We start from the raw sequence: 11409 nt of genomic DNA, 5'->3' as shown, positions 1-11409 counted from the left end.
TCCCCTACCTCAGCCAACAGACAAGCCTCAATTCAGAAGCTAAAATCATGTGGTGTTTTGGTGTTGATATAATTGGCTGCCAGTAAGCTCCTAAAATGGAGGAAGTTGAATCCTTCTCTATGACTAGAGGAGTTGTCCAAACAGCATTGGGAGAATACTTGTTACTGTGTTTTACAACCTATCATTTGGTTGTTGGGCTCCAGAGGCATCCACAGGAGTCTGTGAAATGGCAGGGTGATCAAGCCTGGGATCTGTAGCTAGAGGAACAAGAAAGGGGGGCCCTCCAATCCATGGAGTGTTAGGGAGATCGAGGAAAGCAGGCAGCTTGAGAAGGAAATTGCATACAATTATATATGAACTTCTGGGCTTACCCTGAGTGTGACTGACCCTAAAACAGCACACAAAACTTTCAAAACTGAAAGTAGAGTGCACCTGTGCCTAGGTCTCTGATTGGTCCCCGATGACACCCACTTGTTATAGATCAATAGTACTGCAATGACTTTGTAAAGCAAGCTGATAATTGGAAGCATGGACACAATAGATGGTTTGGAACTTGTGTCTTGAACGTAAATGGATCATTTTTGGGGTTAAAAAAAACAACCAACATTCTACGTATGATTTTAATGATGCTAAGTGTCTCATAACAAAACATTTCAAATACCCAGAATACATTCCATAATTACTCAGCATACAAACCAGGAACATCACCACAACGCTTAAGACACTCAACAGATAGCAAAAGTGAGATGACTCTGATACTGAAATTATCACACAATAGCAAAATTTAAATGAGAGTAGAAAAATCAGTGAAGTTGAAGAAAGACCAATAGCAATTATCCAGACTGAAGAACAGAGAAGAAATGTTGAAAAAACATTGAAGAGAGATTCAGGAACCTGTGGAACAATGCTAAAAGTTCTACAATTTGGGATATTGACGTCCATCCAGAAGAAGAGGAGAGACAGGGTGGGGCACAAAAAATACTAAAACAAAAAGAGTTTAACAAATTTGTTGAAAGATCAGAATACAGATTCAAGAAGCACGGGATACTCCAAACTGAGTAAGCTTTAAAAAAAAAAAAAACTACACACAGCCATATCATAAACTGCTGAAAAGGAAAGACAAAATCTTGAAATAAGATAAAGAAAAATGATACATATAGCAAAACAATTCAGTAACTGGATTCGTTATCAGAGACCATGGAAACCAAAAGACAGTAGAAGAACATTTTTACGATGCTTAAAGAAATGTTACAAGAATTTTATATGCAGCAAAAATATCCTTCAGGATGGAAAGCTAAATAAAGATGTTTCGAGATAAAGGGAAACGAAGAGAATTTGTGGTCAGCAAACCTCTGGGGGAAAAAATTAAAGTTATGACAGAAGAGAAATGATCCCAAAGGGAAACTTGGAATATCAGTAATAAAAGAAATTTCAAAATGTCAAACACAGGTGTAAACATAATAACATGTTTTGTGCTTTTATTATGATTCAAGTTGCAAAAACAAAATGGAGTTTTCTTTGTATAGGGATGTAATGCATATGACTCTAATAAAGGAGAAGGGTCTCTCACCACTTTTATTCAACATAGTACTGGAAGTCCTAGCCCTCACCACTTTTATTCAACATAGTACTGGAAGTCCTAGCCACAGCATTTAGACAAAAAATAGAAATAAAAGGCATCCAAACTGGAAAGGAAAAGGGAAAACTCACTATTCACACATGACATGATATAAAACCCTTAAGACTTCTAAAAGAAATTTGAAATAATGAATTCAGTAAAGTTGCAGGATAGAAAATTAATGTACAGAAATCAGTGGTACTTCTACACAATAATAATGAATTATCAGAAAGAAATTCAGGGGGGAAATGTCATTTGCAATTGCATCATAAAAAAAGTAAAATACCTAGAAATAAATTTAACCAAGGTGGCAAAAGACCTGTACTTCAAAAACTATAAGACACTGAAAGAAATTGAAGATGACACATAAATGTCCTCATGGATTCGAAGAATTAATATTAAAATGTCCGTACTACCCAAAGCAATCTACAGATTCAATGCATTCCCTATTCAAAACAACAATGGCATTTTTCACAGAAATAGAACAAATAATCCTAAAATGTATATGGAACCACAAAAGACCCCAAATAGCCAGTCTTGAGAAAGAAGAAGGAAGTATGCTCTATGATTTCAAACTATACTACAAGGCTATAGTAATCCAAACAGCATCGTACTAGCAGAAAAAGACACAGAACAGAGGAACAGACTGAAAAGCCCAGAAATTAACCCACACTTATCTGGTTAATCTGTGACAAAGGAGGCATGAATATACCATGGGGAAAAGGCAGTCTCATTTATTATATGGTGTTCGGGAAATTGGACAGATGCATGCAAAAAAATTAAGCTGGACTGCTCTCTTATATATACTATATACAAAATAAACTCAAAATGGATGAAAGACTTAAGTGTAAAGCCCTAAGCCATAAAACTGCTAGAAGAAAACAGGCAGTAAACTCTGACATTGCTTTTAGTAATATTTTTCTGGATATGTGTCCTAAGACAAGGGCAACAGGAGCAAAGATAAATGGGATTCACATCAAACTAAAAAGCTTCTTAACAGTGAAGGAAATCAACAAAATGAAAAGACAACCTACTGAATAGAAGATATTTGCAAATGATCTGTCTAATAAAGGGTTAATATCCGAAACAAAGAATTCGTACAATTCAACATCAAAAATAAATAATCCAGTTAAAAAATGGACACAGGATTTGAACACACATTTCTCCAGCAAGACATACAGATGACCAATAGACATATCAAAAGATGCTCACCATCACTCACTAATCATCACGGAAATGCAAATCAAAATCACAGTGAGATGCCACCTCACAGCTGTCAGAATGATTATTATCAAGAAGTCAACAGATGAGCCGGCCCAGTGGCTCAGGCTATTGGAGCACCCTGCTCCTAACACTGAAGGCTGCCAGTTCGCTTCCCACGTGGGCCAGTGGACTCTCAACCACAAGGTGGCCAGTTCAACTCCCGCAAGGGATGGTGTGCTGTGCCCCCTGCAACTAAGATTGAACACGGCACCTTGAGCTGAGCTGCCGCTGAGCTCCCAGATGGCTCAGTTGGTTGGAGCGTGTCCTCTCAACCACAAGGTTGCCAGTTTGACTTCTGCAAAGGATGGTGGGCTGTGCTCCCTACAACTAACAACAGCAACTGGACCTGGAGCTGAGCTGCGCCCTCCACAACTAAGACTGAAAGGACAACAGCTTGATTTGAAAAAGACCTGGAAGTACACACTGTTCCCCAATAAAGTCCTGTTCCCCTTCCCCAATCAAAAAAAAAAGGTAATAGATAAGATGTGTTGGTGAGGATGTGGAGAAAAGGGAACCCTTGTGCAGTGTTAGTGGGATTGCAAATTGGTGCAGCCGTTATGAAAAACAGTGTGCAGGTTCTTCAGAATATAAGAATAGGGGGCGGCAGGTTGGCTCAGTTAGTTAGAGTGCAGTGCTCATAACAGCCAGGTCGCCAGTTTGATCCCCACATGGGACAGTGAGCTGCACCCTCCACAACTAGATTCAAAATGACTTGTCTTGGAGCTGAGCTGCGCCCTCTACAACTAGATTGGGAAAAAAAAAAGACTAAGAGCTGACGGGTACGGGAAAAACATTTCAATATTGAAAAGACGTGCACCCCTATGTTCGTTGCAGCATTATTTACATAGGCCAAGATATGGGAGCAATCTAGGTGTTCTTTGAATGGATAAGGAAGAGGTGGTACACATACACAATGGAGTATTACTCTTCCATAAAAAATAATAAAATCTTATTTGCAACAACATGGATGGACCTCAGCTAATCTCATAATTGATGGTGAAAAACTGAAGCCCTTTGCTCTACGTTCAGGAACACAACAGGGCTGTCCCCTGTCACGTCTGCTTTTCAACATAGTGCTGCAAGTCCTTGCCAGAGCAATCAGGCAAGAGAAAGAAATAAAAGGCATCCAAATTGGGAATGAAGAAGTTAAAATATCACTCTTTGAAGATGACATGATGCTATATATAGAAAACCCTAAAGACTCCACCAAAAAGCTGTTAGAAACAATCAACGAATACAGTAAAGTTGCAGGCTACAAAATCAACGTACAAAAGTCCATTGCATTCCTATACACTAACAATGAAATCTCAGAAAAAGAAATACAAAAAACAATTCCTTTTGCAATTGCAGCAAAAAGAATAAAATACCTAGGAATAAACTTAATCAAGGATGTGAAAGACCTACATGCTGAAAACTAAGACATTTTTGAAAGAAATTGAAGAAGACACAAAGAAATGGAAAGACATTCCGTGCTCATGGATTGGAAGAATCAACATAGTTAAAATGGCCATATTACCCAAAGCAATATACAGATTTAATGCAATCCCCATCAAAATCTCAATGGCATTTTTTAAAGAACTAGAACAAAAAATCATCAGATTTGTTTGGAACCACAAAAGACCCCGAATAGCCAAAGCAATCTTAAGAAAAAAGAACAATGCTGGAGGTATCACACTGCCTGACTTTAGCTTGTACTACAGGGCTACAATAATCAAAACAGCATGGTATTGGCAGAAAAACAGACACACAGACCATTGGAATAGAATTGAGAACCCAGAAATACAACCACATAAATATGGACAGATAATGTTTGACAAAGAAGCTAAAAACATACAATGGAGGAAAGACACCCTCTTCAATAAATGGTGCTGGGAGAATTGGATAGCCACGTGCAAAAGAAAAACTGAACTGCTATCTGTCACCATGTACCAAAATTAACTCAAAATGGATCAAAGACTTAAATATAATACCTGACACAATAAACTGCATAGAAGAAAACATAGGTACTAAACTTATGGACCTTGCGTTCAAAGAGCATTTTATGAATTTGACTCCAAAGGCAATGGAAGTAAAAGCTAAAATAAACGAATGGGACTGTATGAAACTTAAAAGCTTCTGCACAGCAAAAGAAACCATCGACAAAATAAAGAGGCAACCAACGAATGGGAGAAGATTTTTGCAAACAGTGCCTCCGATAAGGGGCTAATATCCAAAATATACAAGGAACTCGTGAAACTCAACAACAAAAAAACAAACAACCCAATTGAAAAATGGGCAGACGACCTGAAGAGACATTTCTCCAAAGAGAACATACAAATGGCAAATAGACATAGGAAAAAATGCTCCACATCATTAATCATCAGAGAAATGCAAATAAAAGCTACAATGAGATATCACCTCACCCCAGTCAGAATGGCAATCATCAACAAGACAAATAGTAACAAATGTTGGAGAGGCTGTGGAGAAAAAGGAACCCTCATACACTGTTGGTGGGAATGCAGAGTGGTGCAGCCCCTATGGAAGGCAGTGTGGAGGTTCCTCAAAAAAATTACAAATAGAATTACCATATGACCCAGCAATCCCTCTCCTGGGTATCTACCTAAAAAATCTGAAAACATTTATCCATAAAGACTCGTGTGCTCCAATGTTCATTGCAGCTTTGTTTATGGTGGCCAAGACATGGAACCAACCAAAATGTCCTTTGATAGATGAATGGATAAAGAAGTTGTGGTATATATACACAATGGAATACTATTCGGCGGTAAGAAAAGATGATATAGGAACATTTGTGACAACATGGATGGATCTTGAGAGTATAATGCTAAGCGAAATATGTCAGACAGAAAAAGCAGAGAACCATATGATTTCACTGATATGTGGTATATAAACCAAAAACAACAAAAGGACAAGACAAACAAATGAGAAACAAAAACTCATAGACACAGACAATAGTTGCGGTTACCAAAGGGTAAGGGTGGTGGGGGTGGGAGATGAGGTTAAGGGGGATCAAATATATGGTGATGGAAGGAGAACTGACTCTGGGTGGTGAAAACACAATGGGTTTTATAGATGATGTAATACAGAATTGTACACCTGAAATCTATGTAATTTTACTAACAATTGTCACCTCAATAAATTTTAAAAAATGAGATAAGTTTGGGGATGTAAAGCATAGGGAAAATAGTCAATATTATTGTAACAACTTTGTATGGTGGCAGATGGTTACTAGACTTATCACAGGGATCAGTCACATTGTAAGAATAGAAATGTATCACTATGTTTTACACCTGAAACTAATATTGTATGTCAGTTATAATTTTAAAAAATCGATGAACTATAAGAATAATTATACACGTAGAGGAAATTAGAGCCTTAAATAAAAATACTGAATCAGAAAAATAAATAAAAGGGAAGGGTAAAGGAAGCAACCCATATGTTCATTGACAGATAATGGATAGAGAAAGTGTGGCATATGCATACAGTGGAATATTATGCTGCCATAAAAAGGGCATCTTGTCATGTGTATGAACCTTGAGGACATTATGCTAAGTGAAGCAATTTACTCACAAATGACACTATGATTCCATTCATATGCAGTACCTAAGGTAGTGAAAATCATGGAAACTAAAAGTTGATTTCCAAGGGGAAGGATGTGGCTGGAACTTAGTGTTTAGTGAGTGTGAAGTTTCACTTTTGCAAGCTAAGAAAATTCTAGAGATGTGTTGCACAACATTGTGAGTATACTTAGCACTACTGGACCACTTAAAGGTGGTTAAGGTGATGAATTTTGTGTGTGTTTTTTTTAAAGTACAATAAAAACAGTTAAAAATAAAAATATGTTCATTTAGTTGAACAAAAAAGAGGGAAATTTAAAGAACTTATATGTGGAAAGATTTTTACATTCTCCCTGAAGTTGTAAAATATTTATGCTAAGAAGACTGAGAAACTGTACATTTTAATCTGAAGAGTAGCAACTATAAAAGCTCTACAAAGAAATGGCCAGAAATCTAAGGATAAATTAAAATGGAATACTGAAATGTATTTCAATAGAAAAAGAATAGAAGAGAAAACAATGTATACAAATAATAGAATACAGGTCTATGCAGCAACTTTTCAATGCGTACATTAAATGATATTAAATGAATTAAAAGAGATTTTTCAAATGGATGAATAAAAAAGAAGAAACCCAGGATCCAACTGAATGCTGTCCACAAGAACTCCCTTTTAAATACAGGAACTTGAAAAGCAATGTGTTCCATTTCCTGGTAAGATGAAGCAAGTAAATAAACTCCACCTTTCTTCTCCCGTTAAATGTAGCTACAAAACTACAGAATGCACAAAGCAGCTATTTGAAGATTGTGAAAGGTAAACCATACCACGTGGAATGGGAAAGAATGTGCCATTGTATGTTGTGAGTATATTACCTTTTTTCTGAGGTATCTCCCAGGAACGTGGAAGTAAGCATTGCTGTGAGAAACCATCTAGTTCCAATTTGAACAGTGGGAAAGAACTCTTCATGTTCGATTACTGGGGTAATCTGATTTTTTTTCTCTATTTCAGTTTCTTGTACCATATCCCTCAAAGCAGTCCCAAACTGTCAGTGAGGTAACTAGGACAGGAAGAACAATGGTGTCCAGAGGACCCTAAAACTTTGAGATAGAGGAAATTGCCACTCTCATCAGAGGAACTGTGGTCTCAAGATTGTGATGCCAACCCTCTTTATTTTTTCACTCTCATCTGCTGCTTGGCTCCAGGTGTCAGCTTAATCACAGAAGAATGCAGCACACATAACTTAAAGTACCAGTTTTCTGGCCAAAGGACCAAAAATGGGAGTGCCATGTAACCAGAAAGTTCTGGGGAGATCATGGGGACAAGGAAACTAGGTAAGCGACACTGTAGTGCTGTTTACAAACCCCTGGGCTCACTTCAAGTCTGTGTGAATATGTGCATCTGCCCCTAGCATGCATGCTGTTATTACATGCACAGCCATGACAAAGCCCCGAGACTGAAAATCCATAAGAAGAGGGCATGGAAGATCCGCGAAAGAAGCAGGCCACTCCTCTCTGGCAATTAACAGTTTAGTACAGATGAAGTGTCTTGGGCAGCTGCAAGACAAAATGGATGTCCTCCACGCTACTTGACAGGCCCCAACGATTGATACAGGATAATAGGTGGGGATATTCACAGGTACTAGTATGTGAATGCCACCAGGTACAGAAAATGCCATATTTGACCAGGCCAGGACAATGACCTGCTCCAGGAAGCAGTGTGTAGCAGGAGGCATGGGGGCTGCTGCTTCATGTCAGAATGGACATCTGTTATCAGACAGTTTCAAAGGGGACTGTAATCTCTATTCTGGCCCGGATCCAACAGCAGTCTCATGGAACAGTCTCCTCCACACTCCAGCCCTTGTGACTGGCTGTTAGAGTCTCTTGCTTCCCCCTATTCTGCGAGGTACTGAGTGGTCAATGAGGGGCTTCAATAGCCTGCAGGTAGCTCGCTTAGTCACCAGTTGCCCATATTCAAGAGATAGTCCACAGCCACGATACAGACACATGCAAGAAAAAAGGCAAATTAAGAGAAATAGTCCAAGTATTAGTAACAATTTGTTCCCATCATGCTCCCCAGGACCTGAGCCATGTTTTAACAGGTCACCTAGGCTTGGAGTCAGGTCACTCTGGGAGTTTACTTGAGTTTTCATAGTGCTAAAAAGAAAGACCACTAGCAGACTCATTGGTTTGGATGGTGGCACAGGTGCCCTCTGTAACTGGATGCCACAGGGACAGCAGAAGTCTAAGGTCGGGGACACAAATATTTAGTAGGGATTCAAATAGAGAGCTCTGCTTCTATGAGAAATCCACCTGTAGCCTGATCTTTAGCTGTTAAGGTGGCTGCAGCCTGGGGGAGCTGGCCAGGCTGTGTAATCTGTATGTGTTGGCCGGGGGAGTTGCTGCTCTCTGCAGTAAGGATGTAGGTTCAGTCTCAGGGATTCACAAAATGAGAAGATATTGCACACATCATAAACCAAACAAGGTGCCTACGAGCAGACTACATATAAAGAACTCTCACATACCAACAGTAAGAAAACAAGCAACCTCCAACAATTGGCAAAATATTTGGAAAGACACTTCACCAAAGAACATGCACAGATACCAAATAAGCTTATAAATAGATGCTCAGCACCATTAGCCTTTAGGAACATGAATTAAAGTCCCAGTGAGGTAACTACACACCTGTTTGAATGGCAAAACAACAACAATATAAAACAAATCAACAGTCAAGTTCTGGGGAGGAGTAAATAGTGTGAAGGGGAAATGATACGGCCATTCTGAAACCTGTTTGGCGTTCTGTTATAAAGTTAGATATACTCTTACTATATGATCCATTAATCCTATCCCTAAGTATTCGTCGTAGACAAGGCTCCAGAAATCTGTAAAGGACCAAATAGTATTTTAGTCTTTGTGGGCCATGTGGTCTCTGTCACAACTACTTAACTCTGCTGTTGTAACACAAAAGACGTCATAGGAAATGTGAGTGGATGAGCATGGGTGCGTTCCAACAAAACTTTTTTACAGAGAGTAAGATTTGGATCAGACCACTTTCATGTGTCATGAAATATTCTTCAGTTTTTTCCAGCCATTTGAAATGTAAAAACCATTGCTAGCTCTTTGGCTACACAAAACGTGATGGGCCAGATTGGGCCATAGTTGGCTGACTCCTCCCAGAGTAAAACCTTTAACTTTTAGAACAGCTTTATATGATCATTTTGTAAATTATATAAATGTCTGACCACTGTACTGTACACCTGAAGCTAGTATAAAGTAATATTGACTGTAATTGAAAAAATAAATAAAATTTTTAAAATTAAAAAACCACACCCAATGCCCAGCTTTATTTATTGTTGCCAAACCTGGAAACAATCTAAGTGTCCTTTCACAGGTTAATTGACTTTTAAAAGGTGGTAAATATATGCAATAGATTACAGCTTACCTTTCTCTCAGCAATTTATAGAATAAAAAGGTCCCAAAAAAGTCAGTAAATATAGAAAATCTAAACACTATCAGTCACCCTGGTTTAATTGATGTTTATAGTACACTACACCCAACAACTGTAGAATGCAGATTGTATTCAGATGTACGTGGAATGCTCACCAAGACAGACCATTTTTTGGGCCACAAAATGTTTTAATACCCTTAAAGTAATAAACTCATACAGAGTATGCTCTCTGTACAGAAAAGCACTAAATAGAAATCAACAATAACATAATGAGATACCAAAGTATCTTGGAAAATGACCAACAGTCTTCTAAATAATCCATGGATCAAGGAATAAATCACAAGAGAAATTCTAAAATACTTGAACTGAACGACAGTTCAGAAATTATTGAGAATACCCAAGAGAAAGTAATTTTTTTTCATCTTATATTTGATATTAGAAGGAAACATTGAAGGTGTATGTAGACTAGTAGATCACTGAATATGTTTATTTATGGTCTCGTAGTCTCTGGTCTCATATCAGTGATCTACCAGTTCAACAGCGACTGTTTCTACTTTCTTGCTTTAAAGATAAATATATTCCTTCAAAAACCACTACTGGAGTGTCATGTTGCATTTCTGTGCTATTTCTGCTAATAACATTCTGGCATATTAAGGCAAGAGGTACATTTTATAAAACTACACAATGAAACTCACAATTGACCATTGACTAGTAGGTATTTTAAGTCTTTTGTTAAAAATTTGTAATGGACAGTTAAGAAGATTAACAGAAAGTTAGAGAAACTGTGAGATCACCCAGCAAGGATTTCACTGTAGATTCTGTCTCTATCAAACAAATGGAAAAGAACAAGTTACAGTTAAATTTGAATGAAACTGCCTGCCATTGTTTCACTTCCTGTTGTCGATATTTACATTCCTTTATTGAGCCTACCTATATCTTAGGCTCAGTAAAGGTCTAAGATACTGACAATGAATTCAAATTCGTATGTTTTCTTCTGGCTTCTTCAATGACTGTGTCTTCTGCCTAATCTAGATTTACAAGCAAAATCTAGAAAGCTTGCAAAAAAATGTTTTGTGGTTTTTATAGAAACAGTAGAGAAAATACTACTGTTGATTTTAATGAGGAAAATTAATTTATTTCAGTCTAAAGTGGGAAAAATTTTAAAGACTCACAATACCAATACTTGGTAAAAATAGGGACTGACTGGAACTCCTCCACTGCTGTTGAGAATGCAAAATGCGACAGCTTCACTGGAAAATGTTTGGTAGTTTTAAATATAAAGTTAAAATACACCTTTCATAAAACCTGTAATTCCACTGTTTAATATTTACCTAAGAGAAATGGAAATTTATGTCCACAAAAAGACTTATGTGCGACATAGATTTATTCACTATAGTAGAAAATTGCAATCAACTTAAGTAGCTATAAACATACCATGTTTCCCCAAAAATAAGACTTAGCCCGACCATCAGCTCTAATGTGTCTTTTGGAGCAAAAATTAATATAAGACTGGGGGTCGGCCCAGTATCTCA

Source organism: Rhinolophus hipposideros (genome assembly GCF_964194185.1).
Source record: "Rhinolophus hipposideros genome assembly, chromosome: X".
Taxonomy (NCBI): domain Eukaryota; kingdom Metazoa; phylum Chordata; class Mammalia; order Chiroptera; family Rhinolophidae; genus Rhinolophus; species Rhinolophus hipposideros.
The sequence above is the reverse complement of the archived record's forward strand: the minus strand, read 5'-3'. Positions refer to the sequence as shown.